This window comes from Centruroides sculpturatus, unplaced genomic scaffold (genome assembly GCF_000671375.1).
Source record: "Centruroides sculpturatus isolate CEXI.00-Female unplaced genomic scaffold, Cexi_2.0 scaffold580, whole genome shotgun sequence".
In the NCBI taxonomy this organism is placed as follows: Eukaryota; Metazoa; Arthropoda; class Arachnida; order Scorpiones; family Buthidae; genus Centruroides; species Centruroides sculpturatus.
In genome coordinates, this window is record NW_019384668.1 from 464,352 (window position 1) to 488,999 (window position 24,648).

At 28.4% G+C, this 24,648-nt stretch overlaps 1 long non-coding RNA gene across 1 annotated transcript; it reads right to left on the minus strand.

The window, feature by feature from the left end:
• LOC111626677 lies at positions 1 to 23,551 on the minus strand. The gene is made up of 3 exons (XR_002756912.1): positions 23,240 to 23,551; positions 12,655 to 12,705; positions 1 to 16 (listed from the first exon to the last, which is right to left on the minus strand). It is a non-coding gene; the product is annotated as an uncharacterized LOC111626677 (long non-coding RNA).
• Positions 23,552 to 24,648: the final 1,097 nt, after the last annotated feature.

The window sequence follows — 24,648 nt, forward strand, 5'->3', positions numbered from 1 at the left end:
TCTTACAAATTCGATCCTAGAAAACAAATAAATATATAAATCTTTATTAATTTTTTAATTGTGATTACTTTAAAATTAATCGGCTTAGATAAATACAATTAATTTTATTTTATTTTCTAACAAAATTAAATTAAATTTTATTAATAATTAAATGTATAAATTTCGAAAATATTGGATGAAAATATAACTCTATAAAGTTCATTTCTTAAATTAAAAAAGAATAAAAAATAAATTTTTATGTAATTTATAATATTTCTCATTTGTCAATAGAAAATAAGTAATGTCTGGTATGACGTTAATAACTTTATAGCCATTTTTAATTAACTTTCGACGAGATTCATAAAATAGTTTTTAACAAGTTGTTGCCTAATTTTTAATTAGGTTTCGACCTGTTGAAAGATATTTTATAAACTTCAAAAATATCGATCTTTTCAACTGTACTGTACTGTGCAAATGAATAAATTTCAGATAAGAAATAGGCCTATTTATTTGTATTCAATATAGATTCATGGAATAAAATATTAAATGATTTTGTAAGATTAATAATAAAAAATATACGAATAATACACGAAAAAAAATATGTGTTGACTGAGTTTTAATAATATTAATTATAATGAAATTTTAAATATTTAATTAACTTTAATTCTTGTGAAAAGTTCTCTATAATTCAAACTTTTTTATTCTTATTCATTTCTTTTTTTTTTTTGTTATTTTTTCATTTTAAATAAAAACAATTTTTGATTCTAACTAATTAAAATTTACGTTAATTAAATTTATTATTCTTTAAAACAATATAAAATTGTTTCTGTCAAATATCATTCTTTTAAGCTTATTATCTATTTAAATATTTTAAAAATATTATTCATAAAAAATAATATTTAACTAAATCTTTAAAAAGAAAAAAAAGATTAAATATTTCAAATAATATTAATTAAATTTTCTGATGTAATGTTTTAATAATTTATTTATTTTAAATATGAAATTTAATATTTTAATAGACTTTAAAAAAAAAATTTATCAACGATCTATTATAATAATGACAACTCGTTTAGATCATTGAGCTTTTTGTTAATATTTGTAATTAGAAAGTGCATCGTAGAGGATGGTACTACAGAAAAAATTGAACACCTGACCCATCTTAGACATCTGAGCAAGCCTGAGAATCCCGCCTTCTGCCCCCTCTCGATCTTCCTATGGGATATCTTTCCTTTGTTATAGCTTGCACATCACAATGGATCTCCTATCTATATTGTTGGTTCGTCGAACTCTGACAGACATATCGGAATAGTGCGAGTGAACGCAGTTCTGTAATGTACAGTAGCCCACGTGACTGGATAGCTATGCCATACTCATCAGGTGACGTGTGAGACAGTGCAGCTGCTGGTTCTACCACCCGGTGCTTGACATAATTACAGGCCACGAATGAAGTGAACTGTGCGACAACTAGTCTTTTGGTCTCGATACTTGGGTGATGGTTAAGCTGTCATGCTACTATTCTCACTTTCGATTTTTCTTTGAAAATATACAAAGATGGAGCGACACGATGTCATCTCATAATTAGATGTCGAGAAAGGACACAGTATATACACAAATTACGGTATTAACTTTCACAGTATGTCTACAGAATCACTCGAGTGGAAATGATAAAAGTTCAACAAATTTATAGAAGAATTTAAATATAATTCTATTTCAAACACAGTTTTTTTATATTCGTGTTCTGTTTTTTCTTTTCTTTGAAAAATAAATTTAAATTTTAAATGAATATAAACATATTGATTGATATACTTTTTTTTATTTATATTTAATCATTTCATTATCGAAAACAGAATGTTCTCTACATAGGAATTATTATTTTTTTTATCGATCTTTGCCAGTCGAGAAAGTAAGGACGGTTCCAATAACTATTCGTTAGCACAATAGAATGAGAAAAATGCAAGCTATCTAACTGGGAAAAAAGACAAACAACAAGCAAATCTGCATATCAAATCGACATTCTGCCACAAGGAGAAAAATGAACTTCGTTCTGTGGTTAAGAGATTGCTGAGTCGGCACAGCCTCTGGGAATCCCTCTACGCTGAAGAGGATGAGTACAAAACGCCTATCTAACTTATTCTTTTTCATTTAGCTTTAAAATCGGGATATATAAAAAAAGAGGGAAATGCGATAGTTACTATCAACACATTTTATTCGCTAATAGAAGATTGCGAACCAAGCAAATTTAGCCGAATCATAATTAAATTACAATAAAAACGCAATAAATAGGGTCATAAAATAGCCATTTCTAGATCATATCAAAAACACATTCGTTACAGACAATAAGAGCTTTTTTTTTTTACTTTATTAGAATATCGGAAACGAGTAGAAATTTTTCAAATTAATCCACTTTTAAATGCCGAATTTTAAGAAGCAAAATATAAAAGAAAAAGAGTGAAAACACACACTTAATTATAAAACTCTAGCAGTTAAAAGTAGTTCGTAGTCAAAAAGCTNTATTATTATTATTATACAGATCTATTAAATATTTTTAAACTATAAAAATATAAACAGTATTAAAAAATTTATCATTTTAAATCAATTAAAAAAGTATTTTCTTAACTAATTCTGTTTTAAGACTAAAAATAAAGTTAACCACAAAATAGCTTTATTGCGAAATTAGATTCATATGTCATGGGTTAACTAATGTCAAGAGCATCTTAATTAATTAATGTCATTAGTTGTGGCTAATTGATCTCAGTCTATTGATCTCCATTCCAAAATATTGATTCCTACACAGTTGCTAGTTAGAACTTTCTTTTCTCTATTCAACATATTTCATTTACAATCTCATTAATTCTCTTCTAATTCATTGACCTTTGCTATCTCTAACACAAAACTGTTGCAATTCTCTAAGCTACGAATTTTATTATTTCTATTAAGAAATTTCTATTTAATTAAGAAACTNTTTTAAATATGAAATTTAATATTTTAATAGACTTTAAAAAAAAAATTTATCAACGATCTATTATAATAATGACAACTCGTTTAGATCATTGAGCTTTTTGTTAATATTTGTAATTAGAAAGTGCATCGTAGAGGATGGTACTACAGAAAAAATTGAACACCTGACCCATCTTAGACATCTGAGCAAGCCTGAGAATCCCGCCTTCTGCCCCCTCTCGATCTTCCTATGGGATATCTTTCCTTTGTTATAGCTTGCACATCACAATGGATCTCCTATCTATATTGTTGGTTCGTCGAACTCTGACAGACATATCGGAATAGTGCGAGTGAACGCAGTTCTGTAATGTACAGTAGCCCACGTGACTGGATAGCTATGCCATACTCATCAGGTGACGTGTGAGACAGTGCAGCTGCTGGTTCTACCACCCGGTGCTTGACATAATTACAGGCCACGAATGAAGTGAACTGTGCGACAACTAGTCTTTTGGTCTCGATACTTGGGTGATGGTTAAGCTGTCATGCTACTATTCTCACTTTCGATTTTTCTTTGAAAATATACAAAGATGGAGCGACACGATGTCATCTCATAATTAGATGTCGAGAAAGGACACAGTATATACACAAATTACGGTATTAACTTTCACAGTATGTCTACAGAATCACTCGAGTGGAAATGATAAAAGTTCAACAAATTTATAGAAGAATTTAAATATAATTCTATTTCAAACACAGTTTTTTTATATTCGTGTTCTGTTTTTTCTTTTCTTTGAAAAATAAATTTAAATTTTAAATGAATATAAACATATTGATTGATATACTTTTTTTTATTTATATTTAATCATTTCATTATCGAAAACAGAATGTTCTCTACATAGGAATTATTATTTTTTTTATCGATCTTTGCCAGTCGAGAAAGTAAGGACGGTTCCAATAACTATTCGTTAGCACAATAGAATGAGAAAAATGCAAGCTATCTAACTGGGAAAAAAGACAAACAACAAGCAAATCTGCATATCAAATCGACATTCTGCCACAAGGAGAAAAATGAACTTCGTTCTGTGGTTAAGAGATTGCTGAGTCGGCACAGCCTCTGGGAATCCCTCTACGCTGAAGAGGATGAGTACAAAACGCCTATCTAACTTATTCTTTTTCATTTAGCTTTAAAATCGGGATATATAAAAAAAGAGGGAAATGCGATAGTTACTATCAACACATTTTATTCGCTAATAGAAGATTGCGAACCAAGCAAATTTAGCCGAATCATAATTAAATTACAATAAAAACGCAATAAATAGGGTCATAAAATAGCCATTTCTAGATCATATCAAAAACACATTCGTTACAGACAATAAGAGCTTTTTTTTTTTACTTTATTAGAATATCGGAAACGAGTAGAAATTTTTCAAATTAATCCACTTTTAAATGCCGAATTTTAAGAAGCAAAATATAAAAGAAAAAGAGTGAAAACACACACTTAATTATAAAACTCTAGCAGTTAAAAGTAGTTCGTAGTCAAAAAGCTGTTTGGCATCTCATCATCTCTTACGTAGATGAAGAATTTTCGAGGAAAATCTAATTAATTATTCTTAAGCAAACAATTGTCGAACATAAACACTTTGAAATTCGAAATTTCTGTCAACTGACTTTGCATCTGTCATACTTATATTTTTTCTTTCATTACTTGATAAAGCTGAACAAACAACTCTAGTCGGAAAATTTCTCGTTAAGCAAGCCAGCAATTAAAATCTCTCTTCTCAGTAATATCAATAATTATATTACATTGGCTTGGCTATAATACGTGTCACATATTCAAACGTGATTGTACCGCTTCTCCCTAGAGTAGCTAAGCGAACTTAATTTTATAAGGTGTCTGTCCCTAATTACAAAATGATGTTTCCTTATTAATTATAAGTAAAGGAAAAATGAGTAAGTACGAAAAAATAATGGAAATATAACAAATTTATCTTTTATAAAGCAAGCAATATTTCAATAAACGTGATGATAATAAATAATAATTTTGATGTTAATTTACAGAGTTCATAAAATTTATATGTATCTATATTTAAGCTTATATTCTTATAGGTCTTAACGAAAGAACATAAGCCTATATGCATTTTAGAACTGTAAACATTTTACGCAAATTATATTAAATTTGGAATTGCTCATCAGACACGTGAGGCACATGCTTAGGAGCCCCGTGAATCGGGGCCCCCAAAACTCCCAAAAAATTGAAGCAATTTTACTGTTGCAATTGTATATAATTATTTATTAGTTTAATAGCTATAGAATTATTAGTTTATGATGTAAAATTAGTTGGAGAGGCCCAATCTTTAGGTCAATCAATAGGCTGTCTACGGATCTCGAAAGGTCTTAATAAATCATTTTATTCAAGAAATATCAAAGAAAAAAAGAAAAATAATAATACATATTGTTAAAGAACTTTAAATTTAAGAAATTAATAAAATAAAATTTAAAAGTATATAAATTTTCTTTTATTTGAGATATAAAATTGAATAGTTTAATTATTGGGTCAATGTGATATTAAATAATTTTTATTGATAAAATACCACGTATATCATTAAACTATAAAATAATCTGATGTAGACTTAATATTTTCTCAAAAATTCCTAAATAAGAGCTAAATTAAAAGAAAAAAGTCTGTAAATAATTGATGTACTGAAAGTGAATTATAAGTTGTTTTTTAAGAGAAATTATATTATGAAATATATATGCAAATATTTTTTAATCAAAGAAAACTAAACGATGTTTTCAATTCTTGATAAAAAGTCTTGATTAGTCTTACTGGAAGATGATGTTAACATCTTACCAGGCGATACTATTTATGCACTCTGCTGATTAGTTTTTCAATTCATTTGAAAGTAATCAAAGAGAAGAGCTTCTTATCTGAATACCCTTTGATTAGATAGTCTAAACATTTAAGTCGTGTAGTAAATTAACTTATAAGTCATACCGTAGTGAAAGCATCTAGAAAACAGTTAAAATTTAAAAGAAGTCGTGAAAGAAATCGATTTTGTTTAAAATGAAATTTGGCTAATGGCTAATTTGACCCGATTTGTTAATGGTTCTTATATAGGTCTGAGTATTAGAAGAAAGTCTCGAGAGCCGAACCGAACCGACGTCTATGGGGACTATTTTAGGTCAGTGGCTTAACATCAAAGATCGATCTACATAGAAAGTCGTTGTCTCCGGTGACGTGAGAAGTGCGTCGTTATTCTGAACTGTTCCGAGTATGCTTTTAACTAAGGTGCAGTTAAGGATAATGGAACTTCGCTCACGACTATACCGGGAATGGCAGTGAGGTTAAACTTAATTCCCATTCACGTCCAATAAAAAGCAAACTGGAGCTATAACGATGCTGGACCAATTAGTTTGTGTTTTTGGAACGACTACTTTCAATCCGGTCATGATTTGCTTGCGAAGGAAACTTTCCCAATCTAAGTGAAGCCGGAAAGACAAATCTTAGCTTCTGATATTGGCTTAACTTCTCCTTTAATTAGAAGATCGTCCACTCCCGAGACGCGAACGAAAACAGCCCCATCCATCAACTATTGTGGTAGTGAATGCAACAGGATCTGGCTTGTAATAGTGATCTATGGTAGAAGTTGTGCTAACTGCTGAGACAGCCCATCTGTTTTTGATTGCCGATGATTGTATCTCTGCATTTACTATCGATCCAACTTTTTTAGCTTAACTTGGATTGAATAAATGTCATTGGGGCCGCGTTCAATGTGTAATCAGATCGCTCCTGGATGCCTTCCATTTTAGAAAAAGAAACAATAAAAACAACTTTACCGAAAACTTTTCTTTTAAAAGACTTTCTCTAACAAATAAATATCGCACTATTTTAAAAATTCAGACTCTTTCCATTCGATTCAAACTATATCGTCGACAAAACTAATATCTTTAAAAGTTCTAAACTATAATATAATTTTAAATAACTTATGTTCTATCACTTATTTTGTTTTTTATTTCGATCAACTTCTAAAAAATTCATTTTTTCTCAAATTATTAAAAACAAATAAATAAATTGGACTATCTCCGATTTTCAACAAATTCTTTCCAATATGACAATTATAGAATTTAATTTATTATTAAATATTTCATTTATAAAAATTAATGAAATTTAAGTTTTTCTGCTTTTATATTTTCATTTTGGCAACAAAAAAGATGGAAAAGTTATAGTAGTATCTAGTTCTAGTTTTTTCTTTTAAGAGAAAAAACTGAAAATCGATTGACACAAAATCTTCGATAATAATTGATCTCAAATCAATAATTATTGTTGGATAAAGTTTAAATTTTTTTATAAATTCAAAAATTTTGCTTTTCTTGCTTAGTTTTTGCACTGAAAATAACTTCAAGCAGTTAATAGGGCGTTTTATATTCGTTAGAAAATGATAACATCTAGTTAAAGAACGGACTATGAACTCAATTTATTCATTCGTTGTTGCATGTTCGCCATCAGTCTTTGGTTTATTTGTAATTAAATATAAAAGAAACTAAATTAAGCAAAGGTAATAACTTATAAGTGATCTAAAATGATATGATTAATGTTCGAAATGTCTTAATTAATTGAAAATTTTGGATTATGAAATTCTAGCTCCTTATTTAGAAATCGGAGTCGGTCGTACTTAATATTTAAAATAATTTTGCTTTATTGAAAAAGTATTCACTGAGAGAAGACGTGTAAACATGTTTACAAAATGTAGAGATTAGTTTAATTTTATATAATTTCTTCTTAGTTCATTGATCCAAATGTAATACCATTAATATGAATTCACATCATCTAGAAATGTATTATTAAAGAGTATAAAGCATCCGTGACATTAGACATTCTCTCTACTGACCCGAGAATTCCTTTGGCCTTTAACAGGGTTGATTGCTAACTTGTGTGTGTAAAGTTCTACTAAAACCGAGCAGAGAATTCGGTCAAGTCGGTCCATTCGTCAATCCTGTAATTTGTCTAAGAATGATTAAAATCACCTTGAAAGTTACTAGACAATGACGACCTCCAGGTAACACCTAGCCTCAACACCTAGCTAATATAAGGTCAATGGGGTCAAAGATTAAAGGTGATCTGGTAGTCCATCCGTCACCAAAAAATAACGACCCTCTATCGGATTCCGTACGGTAGCAATTAATTTCCTTAACTGGAATTTCACGTGATGTCACGTGCACTGTCACGCTTTGCACTCATCATAATTGCCGTGATTTTCCTTTCCAGGTGAACAAGGTGTTGAAACTAACTTATAAAGCCAATCACGTCGCCTTTAGGCTACTTGATCTAGCTTTCCTTTGTCTGGTCAGATATTTAATAGAATCGATCTTGTTCGCGGCACAATTCTATGACGTTTACGCTTGAGCGAACGGTATTTTGGAGATATCTGGATTTTTAGGGAATTTTTTGACACGCGGCATTAAAGGACGTTGTGAGAAACAGACATTTATAGTCAGGTTTTTTTTTCTTCGATTCGTGTGTGTTTGGGCACCCGTATGTGACTCGATCTACCGACTTCAAAACGTGTGTGGTCCAGTCAGTTGTCATCTTGTCACTTTGCGAAAACTATTCGTAGCGAGGATTATCTCGGCAAGGGAAAGTTCCCCGTCTTATGTGTTTACGGTTATTTATGACGTTAGACTTGACGTAAGGATAGCAAATAATAGTCCTCTGCATGACTACTGTGGCTGCAGATAAATGCAGGTTAATCAAACATGAAAACAATAGATGCATTTTTGCTTACAACCGCTATATATAATCATTTAAAAATATATACAAAATTTTTTTATATATAAAGACATTTACTTTACATATTAAACGAAAGAAATTATGTATGTATAAATATATATTTAAATCATTAATATCTAAATCGAATTACTCATACGACTAAAAAAAAAATTCTTAAGTAACATTTTTTAGAAATTTTTTTATTTATTCTATTTATAGATTTTAATATCATTAAAAAGTTGCAGGTAAAAACTACTTATTAATTAGTTTTATCGCTAAAATAGATTTTTAGAAATGATGACTTTTTAACTGATCGTATGAGAAAATATATACACGAGTTTGTAGATTTAAAAATGTAACTAAATCATTAAAAGTTTACAAAAATATTGAAGAATTAAGAGTTATAGGACAACTCCTAAGTGGATTTCTCTACTGGAAAGTACTTGTAAAAAATTGCAGTTTAAAAAAAATCAAAATATTTTAAAATATAAAAGAAAATACTAATAAATCGAGGCTTTATAACATTTTAAATACATTAATAAGTTTATCTAAAGAATAAATGATTATTTTTGCAATTTTAATTATTCATTCTTTATGAATATGAATGAATTCATTAAAATGTACTTAAAAAATTGTTAATAAATGTATTAATTTGTTATTATTTTAATAATTTAATATTTATTTTTCAGTAAATGTAAAAAGATTTTTTTTTTTTAAATCTACATCAATACGTTCAATTTAATGTTAAATTTAATTTTAACCTTGGTAGTTTCTGTTTAAATTTGATAAATTAAATTAATAAATAATTTATCTTCTTCAATTATTGTGTTGTAGAAAGATTTATTTTAAACATGCTTCTAAAGAAAAATTATCCCGTTTTCCTAATAAATTTAATTTACTTTAATCAGTTGAATTATTAATTACTTGAGATATTTCATGAATAATGATAATATAAATTAAAAAAAAAACATTATAAGTTAAAAAATAATAATTTTTCGATTAACTTTTCATTATTAATAATAAAAATTAATGAAAATTGGAATTTATTTTTATTATTTGTCGAAGTTTCTATAAAAATGAGTTTTAGCGAATTAAACGAATTTCAGGTAATTCAATTCCTTCCTTCAACCTACCATAATATCTAATTAGAAAATTCCTCTTTTGCATTTAAATTGCTTTCCTTTCGTCATACTTTGAATTCTACTTAAATAAGCTTTATTCTTATAAGTTAGAAGTTTTATTTTATTTATCCATTCCTTTTAAGAATTTTTTTATATGTAAGAATAACAATTGCGATATTTAAATATAAAAATTGTTCTAAAAATCTGTACCTAAAGGTATTTTATTTATTTACTTTCCAGATATTAAAAATGAGCAACTAAGTATCAGAAAGCAAGTAAAATTGTGCAAGAAGCTCGTGAACATATCAATGATGCATACAAATTATATTTTTAATTTATACCTATGGGCATGAACTTTAATTTTTTTTTCTTATAAAAAACACTGTTTTCTATTCGAAAATAATCCTTGATATTTCAGTTAAAACTGGAATATTTATCTGTATATATATGCATATATAGGCCTATATACAAGCTATGATATCCACTTCTACAATAACATCCTAACTATAAGAAGCTTAACTGATTTAGATAGCTATTCAACTTTGCATAATAATTTTAAATACAGTAAAATATATTTCTTATAAAATATTTTAAACATAAAAGAAATAAATATAGCTTTTATAAGATTTAGATTCCTGTTGAAGAAAATGCAGAGATAGTGCAATTTTTTTCTGTTAAATTTCAATGGATAAATGTAGACAAAGAATCATTCCCGAGACACCGACTGAGTGCAGTTGGGAAAGTAACAAGTAATGTAAACCCTGCAAGTAAGATAACGAGCTCCAAAAGCTAAACGTTATGTCATCCATGGACACCCACAGAGGTACTGATCGTAAACTTACCGGTGATTCAGAGGAGGATAGGTCTACCTGTGTGTCAGATTTACTACTTTGACTTAGAAAGGATAATTGCAAGGTCTTGTGAACTCTGTCTCTAAAGATGTGACCATAGCAAAGGGCGTTCACCCGCTCCTAAAATATGGTGTTCAGCTTTCTTTGCTCCCAATTATTTTCAAGAAAAATGTCTTTATTAAAACATCACACATTTCTTCCAAAATAATTAAATGTAATTTACACAATTTCGTATTTATAATTATAAATTTTCATAGATTAACGTCTTCTTAAATTATGGAGAGAAATAACAGCATAATAATGGTTATGTATATTTACTATGATTAAACAAAGTATATAAATACGCAAACTATTCATATTAGAGTATTTATCTTTAGAAAAGTTTGCGAGGCTTTTAAATATTACGTACTTATTCATAGTTTTCATTAAATGAGATAAAACGTTAATGTTTAGAAAGAGATTAAAGTCATAAACCATTTTTATTTGAGTTGTCTTTTGAAACACGATCTAGGTCTAGATAAATTTCAAAAATTCATTATTGAAATCGTTCATCATAAATATGACATTAGGGATCTTGATGCCGACGTCTGTAATATATATTTCCTTAATTATACCAGAATTGTGTGTTTCCCCAACAAATAAAAGTTTCAGAGCTATTGGAATTTTTTGAGAAATTACTCATTTTTCCAGTCCAGTTGGAATTTCCGAATTACACATTTTATATCAACATTCAAGACAGAAATTGAAACTTTTGTTACAGAAATTATATTATCGCCTTTAAACAAATTTCCATTCTTGTTAATTGGAAAATTCAATATTTTGAACAGTTTCTCGCTAATAAAAAGATACCGCACTCTAACAATCCCTATCGTGTTTCTAGTTAAAGCCATCGCAATGCTCCCACTCAGGATATCTACTTTGATTGAAAGCATATAAAATGTGCTGTATCCAATATCTATTTGGAGTTGGGGATTAAGTTCGTATCGATTATTCATCTATAAAAATAAACTTACCTATGAAAGTTTTTTTTTTTTAATTCAATAAGTTCAAGTTCAATATTATTTTATCTTAAAAGATCTAAAACATATTTAAAATAAATTATAAAAAATATAGATTAATTTATATTATTATTATTATTATTATGTTGGGTTTAGTGNTTAAAAAAGTATTTTCTTAACTAATTCTGTTTTAAGACTAAAAATAAAGTTAACCACAAAATAGCTTTATTGCGAAATTAGATTCATATGTCATGGGTTAACTAATGTCAAGAGCATCTTAATTAATTAATGTCATTAGTTGTGGCTAATTGATCTCAGTCTATTGATCTCCATTCCAAAATATTGATTCCTACACAGTTGCTAGTTAGAACTTTCTTTTCTCTATTCAACATATTTCATTTACAATCTCATTAATTCTCTTCTAATTCATTGACCTTTGCTATCTCTAACACAAAACTGTTGCAATTCTCTAAGCTACGAATTTTATTATTTCTATTAAGAAATTTCTATTTAATTAAGAAACTGCTTGAGATAAAAATCTATAATCTTTTTAGTTTATATACTGTATTATTGAATAGAATAGAAATAAAATAAAATATTTAGTAAAAAAAACTGATTTTATTTATCAAATAATAATAAAAAATATTTTTATATATCGAACTTTAGTGTATAAGTAAATATTTATAATGATTATAAAATATATTTAAAAATTTAAAATTAAAATGAATAAATATATATTTAAAGTTTCAGATGACACGTGAAGTATTAAAAATTAATCAAACTGACAAAAACCACATCATTATATGATTGAAAATGGCAAAAGTAGTCACGCTAAGCAAAAGTAACGATGGCATTGTGCGTGAAGAATAACGCTCACGTGACCTTGTGAATAGTAGAGGATCGTGGTAGATATACTGTATATATATATATATTCACAGATAAAAAAAAAAACAAAAGCGAGTTTAGGAAAAATACAAAAAAAAATATTATAAAAAGCTTACTACATCTGCATTTGCCTGGAGATTTATTCTCTCAAATTCATCTCTCTTATTCTATAAAAGTTTCATAATAAAATAGGTTAATTATATAATTAATCTTATTCATTCTATGTTATAATATCATTAAATATTTTATAGTTAATTATTCTTTAATAATATAATTAAAAATCTGTTATAAAGAAAAATGTAATTAATATAGACTATTAAAGTAATTATAATTATTAAATTGTAGTTAAGATTATTTTATTATAAATTATAACAACATAAATTTTATCCAATATAATTTATGGGATAAGGAGATGTGACAAGTAATGTAGCCATCTCCAAAGATATTCATAACCTGTAATAAATTTTAAATGGAGAATTATAAAGTATCTATATTTAGATAAACTGAATTTTAATATAAGAAAGAAAACAATAATTTATATAATTAGTTAGGTGGATAATTTTCGAAATTGGAGTCTGGATATTTTCGAAATTGGATCTAGAATAGGAAGAAAGAGGATAAAAGATTTCATGGTTACTTGGATACAATTGGGCCAAATCAGAGGATTAATTGACAGAGAACAAAATCAAAAGTAATTCGGAGCTAATACTAATGTAATAAACTATATTTTCCGTAGATATTTTAAGTCAAATATATTTATTTTTATTGGTGACTCGTATTTTGATGTTTAATATAAAACCATATTTATAAAAAAAATTATTTTAAAATTAATAAAATAACGGTTATATATATATATATATATACATTAATGTTTAAAAACTATATTTATTTATTTTTTCATGAGTTTTTAGTTTTAATTCCTATCTAAAATAAGTTTGAAGAGAGAGCAAATGACAGATTTAACTATATTTACGACAGATGTTTTTAGGTTAGTGAGAATGTCATTTTTATGTTTATTTACTCTTACAATTTTCGGGCTAAAACTTTAAATTTAGAAATTCTTTTAGTATTAATCACTTGCTTAATTTTACATTTTATTATTTCCAAATTAAATTAGAAATTAATGTCTCGATTAAAATTTCAAATTTAAAGTAATGAATTTATGATTGTATAATTAAAATAAGAATCCGAGCTTAAAATTTTAGTTATGAATATGGAAATTTGATAATAATAATAATAATTATTATTATCGAAAAATATATAAAAAAAACTATTTATTAAATAATAATTTCTTTATCTGAGGATATGTTAAGTGTATTTAATATACTGGAAGCATTATATTTATTACTTGAGACTATTCTACAATTAAATTTTTTCAATGCATTATTATATAAAGAACATGTAAACAATGCTATAAAAAACGACAATAAAAACCGATAATAAAAATATAAAAAATGATTGTAGAAATATAAGCAATAAAAACTTTTATTACTCTTTTCGCGAGTTTATATAAGAATTTTCATTTTATTCTCTAAAAGTTTTAAAAGTTTATTTTTCAATAAAAGAAAAAAAAAATTAATTCAATTCTTCTTATTATTATTTCTTTACTTTTTTGCATTTTTTCGCCAGTTTAAATCATCGAATATTCAATTTCGAAAAAAGAAAATTCAGACAAAAAATATTGATGGGTAGCGCCATCTTTTGATATAAAAGTTAACAAAATTAGGAACCGAATTTTGTGTGAAATGTGTGTATAATGTTTGAACAACATATTTTCTAAATAATTAATAATTATAACAATTTCAAATTGTTTTAAGGTAATTTATATGTTCATCTATTCGTTTTTTGCCATAAAGATTAATTTATTCCATTATTTATTTAACTGCATTCGTTACTTTTTTGTAGGAAATTTAAAAATATTCACCATTATTTGTGTATTAACTTCTTAATATTGTATTCTATAGACGAATATTATTTAAATAGTCTAATTTCTTAAACCGGCAATCGATTATACACATTATTATTGATGGATAAAGCAACTTTGTATACAAGATAATATCTAACGTGAGTCAGTATAAATGCCAGATCCGTCAGGTTGTATTGGCTTACACTATGGCACGCATCAAGTATTATCCCGCGTGGAACATTGTTGTATTCCACACACAACACAGCTAAAAGAAAGAGAGAAAGAAAGAAAACAAAAAAAATAGATTTATCGTTTGTCAGAACGGATTTACTATTATTATAATCTTTAATTATAGTTATCCTTCTTATAATAATACATCCTATTTTACTACTCAAACTGTCTTCTTTAATGCTGGGAACTAAGATAAATAGATTTCTCCCCTCGCCCCTGTAAGGATGTGGCACACTGGAAACCTCAGTTATGGGGGCAGCCATACGAAGGCGTTCGAAGTAATTTGTAACTTAATAAACAAGGAAACGATGCGAATCAAATTGAAAAACATAATTGCGATATAAAGTGTGTCCCGATCGACAATTTCGCGACTAATTCGGCGTAAGGTAGCCGAAACAAGGTAACAGATGCGGTAAGAGAAGTCAGGTCGACTGTTTGATGAGACCGGCTGCTAACTCAGCAAGTTTTGAAACAGATTACTAGATTTTACCCAGAATACCCCGCAGCTTTAACAGAATCACGTGAGTGACCCAATGATTTGTGATTCAATATCGTGTCTCCAATCCCCGCGCATACTTGCTGTTCGATCAGCTCTCTTCTCTTTCCCCCTACTCAATTTCCCCTACGGAAGTCATGTTCCAGGCGGAAACCAGGCAAATATAACCGAGTACAATGACTGCGGTCGAGGAAAGATCGTTCGACAATATAGAGCAATAAAAGTTTGTAAGGAATAGAAGTTTGGTGAATCGCTTCCAGAGTGGAATGACTATCCAGCATATCACTTGTTTTGCCTTTTCTTATTTCAATACAGTATTTTATGGCATTCAGGGTGTTGAAACAAAATAGTCTGATAGATATAACTGAATAATATTCAGTACTCTACAACTGCCAGCGATAAAAAAATAACACAGATAGCTATCTATTTTAAACGCCTCCTGTATTAAACTCCGACTGCAAATGCCTTGCTAAAAATAGAATTATAAGAATGCGTATAAATATATACAATATTTTTTTTCTTTCCAATTTTATTTATTTCTCAAATGTATCGAAAGCAATATATGGATAAGCGCATATATAAGTGAATGAATCTTCTTTATCTAGTGCATAAATATATACAAAGACTCCTAGATTCATTCGCTGTAAATATATTGACGATTGATGTTTTCGATTATAAAAAAAGAAGGGAGGGAATATATATTACTGGACATCTCAATGCAGATGAAAAATTTAACGTCTTAAAATTTCAACGCATCAAATGTAAATCAGTCTATTTCTTAGACATTACAATGATAAATAGAAACTAATAATTTATTCAATACAACATAAATTATTGATAGTGTACGTTTGTACATCCTCGTTCGCTACTTACAAACTGCTGCAATGATTGATAATAAAATGGTTCTCCGGTTTTATTATCGATCAAGAACGCTTTTTAATACAGGATATTGCTAGAGATATATAGATAATATAAGTAAAATTTATCTTCATAAAAATATTTGCATGAAATTTTCTTATGAAGACAAACTAGCAACAGTCTACTAGTTTATAGCAACGATCCAATTTTTTTCTTCTTAGGGAAACGAATGCTATTTTTAAAACTTGATGATAATTATTTATTTATAATATAAGAGTTATTAATAAAATTGTTAATGATAAATAAATAAAAAGGATTAATAAGAATTTCTTTTAAAAATTACAGATTTTTAGAAAAAGAAGAAGGAATTTGAAGGAAGTAATCGAGAGTTTTTTGTACCAAGAAATGGGAATTTTCAAGAAAACGTCGGAAATTTTTAAAGAAAAAGTAGGAATTTTTCTGAACGAAATAGAAATTTCGAAAGAAAATTTTTAAAATTTTCAAGGATAATATTATTTATTTATTTATTGTGTGTAAAATTTGTAAATTTATAAAAAAAAAAATGAANAAGCTTAATGCTGATAATTGATTTAAGATTGAATCTTTATTTATAATTCTGGTGTGTAAATTTAGGAAAACTGAAGGAAAACTTTAGCAAGTAATAATTTTAAGAAAAAAAATTTTTGAGATAATCATAAATTTTTAAAATGAAATTTAAAATATTTTTCAAGAGTTTTTAAAAGAAATATTATAACCGACATAAACAATACTTCTTTTGTTTTATATATTTTCTCAAGAAAAAAGCTTTAGAATTTTTAGTTTTTAGAATTTAAAGTTCGAAAATAATTCAAATATTAATTTATTAGGAAAAAATAATCATAAAATATAAAGTCGATAGTGGAAAAAAGTACATTGTTTCAATTTATCAATCGATAATATCCGAGTCAAAATTCCAAAAAGCAATGAAATTCATTTTAAAAATTTATTTTCGGCATGAATAAATCCATGCATCCGACATAATCTGTAAGGAAAATAAATTTTATAACGAAATACTCGTATTAAATCCACAACTAATCCTTTGTTCGTTTCAAAATAGAATCGCTGATATCAACTAAGCCAACGATTTTCGAATCTGTTTGGCCATTCGGAAAAGAGTAGTTTTATAGCGAATAAAACCTTAACTAGCGGTAAGAATTGTTTCAAGTAGTGAATATGTCAAACAGAATTTTAATGTTTGTTTTATATAGCCGGTTATAAACCATTTGTGTAGATCTGCAGCGATAAAGAAGCTCTTCTCCATCTCCGAAATACTCGACCATGCAATATACTCCACCAACACAAACACATTCATATTTATTGAACATTAAAAATTCCTAAGAAGCTTTTGATTGTATTTATAGCACATAAGATTACATTATATATCGTCTATACAATGTGAAAACAATGAAATTGTTAACAACCAGAATTTAAAGATTTACTTGTATTTCTGTTTGTACACTTTTAATGAAAATGTTTTTATATCTTCCAAAATCGCTTTTATTATAATATTAACTTCATTTTTAAACGTTATTTTAAGCATTTTTCTTAATTCGCTTGTTTAATGCTTTTTTTATATTTGTTGATATAATAAAATTCTACTAGCTAATAATTATATTTTCAATTTCTTATTTCCGTTTTTACTAAGAATAACAATTCTATTATCTAAAATATAAAAATGTCCAAAATAGTTTTGGTTTTAATTATTTAAAATAAAAAAAAAGGAAAAAAAACCTGTCCATTAACCTCTTACCATTGAGAGTATTTGCAGAGATCCCTGAAATGGTTTCTTTTCTGTAGATATGCTTGGTTCAGCAGGAAAGCCGAACTCTCTTTAAGAACATTTATTCATTAAACAATGCCAGAGGGTCAAAATGTCGTTACAACATTAAATAGATTTAAAATAAGGCGTGTATCAATAGCAGAAAAAGTTTAGTCCCGCTCATCGGTAGGAAAAAGAAAAATCTGCACAATCTTCTTTCCCTTGGGAAATTGATTGATCCCTTAACTACCAGTTGGCGAATTCCCTATTCTCCCCTCGGGGACCGAATTTCTATTTCTGTCTGCAACACGACAGGCAAAATTACGTCATCCGCACATTTCCCCTCCCCTAAACTACTGAAATTACCATCTAAACCGGTAGCACGTGCAGTTCCATAGTGGGAAGAACCATAGCACGTGCTCATCAACCTATTGTTCTGAAACTGTCATTTCATTCATCCTTTCACTTACACATGTTGTTCAGAAACTGTATCTTGATTGCTATGAAAAAAAGTCTGCCAACTTTTTTTGCTATGCTTTATCACGGAATTATCAATCCGTAACAATTTCATTTATAACTTTTTTTTCTTTCGACACGTCATAGATTTAGAAGTCAAGTATATAATACTACAATATGATTAAAAATAATATTCTTCATTATCTATTATTAAAAAAAAACTAAAAAATATTATTATTATTAAATCACAACTGTAGAAGCGTATATATACATCCGCAATTCTTTTTTTCCAATCGGCCAAAAACATGTCCCTTATTATATTACAGGAACTTTTCCATTTCACAAATCGATGCTTAAATTCACCGATTGGTGCATCCGGATAAACTAAAAGAGCACGTGACATCACGACCGAAAACGTGACTGGATGTCAAAGAATACAGGAATATTCCCACCCAGATTAATTCAAAGAACCAGAGGAAGTATGCATCTGGCCCAACATTAGGATAAAGTGACGGGGTGACATAAGCGCATTAACTTATTAGACACAAACGGAAAGAGGAACTGTTACAACGAACTAACGTCCTATTAAGTACTGGGTGGAGGGAACAACCAGATTTCCAAATTGGGAGACTTGTTGTCGCGTCACTAATGTTACTACATTTGATCATTACTTCCTAAAGAGAGAAAATCTTCTAAAATTAATTGATAATTATTTTCAAATAATTAATATTCATTTTTGACTATTTTAAAATTTTAAATGTCAATAATTATTTTCAATTTTGTATCAATAAATTTGAAAATATTTTTTAAATATCGGATATTGTAGAAAAAATATGACAGATTAAATGTATTTTACTCAGATAGCATTTACTTACAGGAAACGTATATGAAACTCCCTTGATGATTCTTTTCTAAAATTTTGTTTGACAGCACTCCGAGGCAATATTATACACCACATTTCTAGTTTATTTTACAATTCGAGTATTTAAGTTTGACCAGATAAAATTATTCTACATATATCTCAGATTATATTGTCCAGTTATTGGTCATCTTTTCTAGATCGAAATGGCTAACAATTCTTGAGAATTTGACAGAAAAATCTTCCGATATTATTACTATTCTCGGTCACTTCCTGTTTTTCTAGCGCATGTTCAAGTGTTGATAAATATTGCTATCAACTCTCCCCTCTCTCGTTCATCAGGACGTAATAATTTTCTTTCCCCTGGCAGTATATCCTGCATGTTGTACAGAGGATCTATATATCTTCCACGATATTCCATACCCGGGGATCTTATTTCTAGTATTTTTTCCATAACTTCACCAAATATCACATTCTTGTTATTTATTCATCTTTTGTACATTCTGAAATGCTAAATGTACCCTATTACCCATTTTTTCAAATAACTGTAAAACTCTAACAAATCATAATATACACAAGACAAATAAACAATATTTCAAAAGTATTTTACTTTTGTAAGCTTAAAATTTCCAAAGATATAACCTTGGATAAATTCTTATTTTGAAATACTCTCCTTCAAGAATTCTAACAAATCGATAGAATAGAAATCCCCACATAAGCAAGATATTTTTCAATATTTCTCATCTTATTGTTTTTTCTTGCTTATTTAAATATATATATACATATATATATTTTAAATAAAAAAAGATTTTACTCCTCTTGTTAATTAATTCTATTTATTTTAATTATCATTTTTGGTGTCAAAGTAGTTATTACTTACTTTATATACTTTATACTCATTATTTAACTGATATCTTTGTAAATTAATAAACTATCAATAAATATAAATTATAATAAGATATTCAGATTTAATTAAGATTTTATAAGAAATTAATATATATTTTTTTTACTAATTTTAATTTATTAATACGCGAAGATATATTTTTTAATTAGGATCGATGAAAGCTTTAAATGAGCACAAATTCTTTAACAAAGTATAATGGATGCGTTCTGTATTTTTCTTTAACCGAAGAAATTCCAAGAAAGAGAAAAAAAGATGAAAGAAGAAGAAGAAGAAAAAAAGGGGGAAATGGTTGAAATGGTAAAACAATTTCAACTTAATTCACGCATTGTTCATTTCGCAATAACACTTTTACTTTTCTCCTTTCTTTCTTAAGCAATTACTCGTTCTTGGTAACAGAAAGACGATTCCTGGATATTGGATAAGAAAACAGTCGCCTTAACATTATTATGTAAATTTTCTCTGATGTTTAAATTTTCTATCTGGCCAGTTTCTACAACAGCAATTTTTTTCCCTTCTCCATTTCAATATTTAATTCCAGGTGTTTCCAATGAAAATATTCGGATGACCGAATCTTCTATTAACGACGAATTTTCCATCTCCTTTTCCACAGAATAGGGATTGATTGATTTTTAAAAGATTCTTTTTCTAACCTTTTACTTGCCTACATTTGTTTAAAAATATATACTGTATATAAAAAAAGGAACTAACTTCTTAACTTTGATGATTGTTTATAAACATTTTCTCTCGTGCAGAGTTAAATATTGATTTTGATTTAAATTATAGTAGGTTGTATAGGATAAATTATTGCATTTTTACCGGGAATCCTATTGTTCCCACAACTCGTTAGCTTGCTCTTCCCCAATGTGTCAGAGAAAGTAAACGAGATTACCTGAGTCGTCCCCCAGAGATTGACACAGTTGTGCAATGTCTGTCCAACCTTAACTTACTGTTGGCACGACTTGGCCAAACTATTTTACCATGTATTTAAGAAATTGACCTATAAATCTTAGTACAGAAATATGATTTGAAAAACATAATAGTTTCTTCTCTTTTATCAGCCTCTGCACTCGGATTTCTATCGAAACATATCTCGGATATAATTTAATTAGAAAGTGTTTCCAATTCCGGTATTAAGCATCCATTGTAAGTAAAACAAATCATCATTCAAAGACAGATTTTTATCCGAGAGAAATCAATATTTGAAAGCGGACGATGATTTTTTTCTGTTTAATTCCCCTTCAACCGTCATCATCATATGTCATTTTTATGACTTTGTACATCTAAAAACTCTAACGATGAGCGTGTGTTTAACAATTTGACAGAGTTAAAGATTGCTTAATGCTATTAAACATTGGAAGAATAATGTTTTCCGCTTTTCCTATCTATATAAATTACAGAGAAGTGTCAAATGACTGTGGTGAGCTGGGAATTGTCAACAAACCGCTGTCACTTTCGAAAGAAAAACACAACGATTTTTAATGCATCTTGTACGGCTCGCTTAATCTCTTTAGTCCCTCTCGGGAACCATTAGGGGAGGTCTTTCTCAGTCAGTAGGACGTGTGCATCATCAGAGAAGGTATTTGTTATATAACCGTATCATGAGAGATACTCTTTGTTAGTTCTGTTTCCCTCCGCTGAGAATGTGCTAATTGATAAACTTGGTCATTACTGTCGACTTCTTCTTTACCTCCCATTTTCCAAGTATTTATTTCCAGTCTCTGTTGTTAATTAAACTCAATGAATTGTTCCAGAAAGAAAATGGATATTAAAGATTTTGAAGAATTACACAGGAGGATTACTGGCATTTCGAATAGTTATTGAGTTTACCTCTTTACAACTTACTTGAAAGAAACTCCTGGGCACGAGGTGACTACAAACTTTTAAATTAAATTTTACCTTGCATTCTTATCTTTATGTCAGTCGATTCGTTATAGGCCTGTTCCAAATATGCAAATGGATACATTTCTATGTCAATGATTCCCAGGGAAAATTTAATGTTTTATATAACTATATTTTTCATAATTTATATAGGTCTTAAACTACACTCATGAAAATGTTCATTAGTTTGCCTGAATAACTCGTTTATTAAACTAGGTTCATTTAATGAAAGACCAAAAGAAGAAGAAGAATATACAACTAGAGCTTGGAAGACATAAGGTTTAGTTTTCTAGTCGAAAACCTGTAATTTGTGTAGATTATAACTTATTCTTTATAAGATTCGATACATCAAATTCTAAATAACTTTCGTAAACACTAAATTATCACTCAAAATTTTGCTTTTTTAAAATACTGTTTAAGTTGGGCTCATGTAGGAAAGATGTTTATCTATTTCAATAAAGACCACGCTAATCTTATTAAGCTTAATTAAATAAAATAAACCCTCGCGATATGAACAGGCCCAATTAAGATCTTCCTTTCTCCAGATATTCAGTCGTAAACGTTAGCTACACCGTAATCATTTATTGGGTGCTGCATACAGATGAGATTTAAGAGGCTAAACAGAAAATTATAATTCTTTCTCTCTCTCGTGGAAGCCCACGTCGTTTGCTAGAAAGAGAAATTTGACTTATCTGGAGTAAAATTGTTAAAATACCAAAGTTTATATTTCTATTTTGATTCCTTTCTCTTGGCTCCTATAAGAACGTTAAAGCGAAGACATCAAGTTAAATGTGTTTAAGGCACTCGGTTCAACAAACACATAAAAGTATTGCGAAACATAAAATAAAACCCACAAAAGATCCTTAAAAGATAAGAAATGAGGGTACTTTAAATTAATAAAGTCATTAAAGAGGAGTAATTTAGAAAAGTAATGTTCTATTAGAACAAAGGGAACGAAAGAAGTCGATTTAGAAAGAAAGAAATCATTCGACTAGTTTAAACAATAGGAGAGCCTTTGGGAATTCGTTAAAAAAACAAAAAAGAAAAAAAATTCCTGTAAACCGAGCATTCTTTCATACGGTGTTGTTCTCATCTTCTGTGCAGATTTCGGCTGCCTGGGTTGGTACAGGTCATCAAGTTAATGTAAGTGAAACTCCCCAGGATAGGATCAATTAGATGACTGTTGAGGAAAGAATCCCAGGGGATAAAGAGGTTAGGGAAGAGAAAAAATGAGACACAGGAGACACAGTAGGACCGACTTTGTGCTCGGGAGACTTCCGCCAAATGCCCCCTCCTGTCTGCAGTCATTACGTACCTTTGGGATAGCAGTCAGATAGAAAATTGGTAATTGGCCAGTTTGGACATCCTTCCTACCCGAGTCGCGATCGATGTTCACTGGTCCTTTACTGAAACCTAGTTTCCGCTGGCAATTATGGTTTAAACAAAGTCGAAGAGTTCATGAATACAAAATCTTATCTGAATATAGTATATTGATAAATTGATAGCCAATATTGAGTAGACCTTCGGGGATCCGCTTATCGCCATTAATATCCGAGTTATATTAATAGGGCATACACTAAATGCCCTCTTGAAATTTTACCAAGTTGGTGAGAAATTTAAACTTATTTTCCCGGCTTTCCGGATAGAATATCGTCATTTAGATAATATATAAATTATCACCTTAATTACTCAATAAAGATATTGTTAATTTGCAAGTATTGTTTAACAACAATTCCAACCAGTTTAGTTAATACTTAATAGAATCCGCAATTGAATTCTATTAAGTAGTAAGTAATTTATTCGACTTAATATCACAATGATCATTTGTTGTCATCTTTGTCAGCTTTAAAACTTTCTTCAAATTTTTCTTTCTTGTATTTTGAAACTGAAAACAAAATTTTAAATTTTCTCAGAGAAAAAATATATAACAAACAAATTTGCATTACATTTTGTTAGGAAGGAAAACATCTCTTACAAAGACATAAAAACCCAGGAAATTTCGAAATGTAATCTAAAAGATAATTATTTTCACTATTTGAACGTTAGAAATAAATTCTCCAATTTTTGCCAACAATAGAAAAGGAACTGAACCATCGGATAAATGGTTTTAATTCAGTAGGGTGCTTTCTTTTCTTCGTTTTTTCTCTTTTAATCTGGAACTTTTTATGTTGAAAAGAATATAAAAGCGCAGGAAAAACCTCTGAGGGTCAACCCGATCTCTTCTCTCTTCGCTAATCCGATTACAACGAGAACTATAGAAAATTCACTCGCATTCTGTAAGATTCTTCCTTGTTGACGGCAGACAACAGAAAAGGAAGCTGCAGTTGTCAGCTTCGAGATATATAAAATACATTCTGCAAAAGTATTTCTTCGGTCGCTGCATTCCATAAATCTATATATAGAACGGAAGCCAAGATCCCATACTTCAATCTATTACAGACAGAGCTTATTGTATTAAAAATTTTATTCTTCAAACCTTAAACCGTAAGCACAACTCCTTTCGATTTCAATTAATATCAAATATTTTTCTCTTTTTAAAATTATATCATCATCATTTTGCTTTCTCCTCAATATTTTTCTATATATTTTTTCTTCAATTTTCTTCAAGTTCTTCCATGCTATTTTCCTCTTAGATTTTAAGCGATGTAACAAATACTAAATACAATTTATATCAGAATAGTTAAATTTAATTTTATATAAAGAAATTTTAACCATAAAATTAAT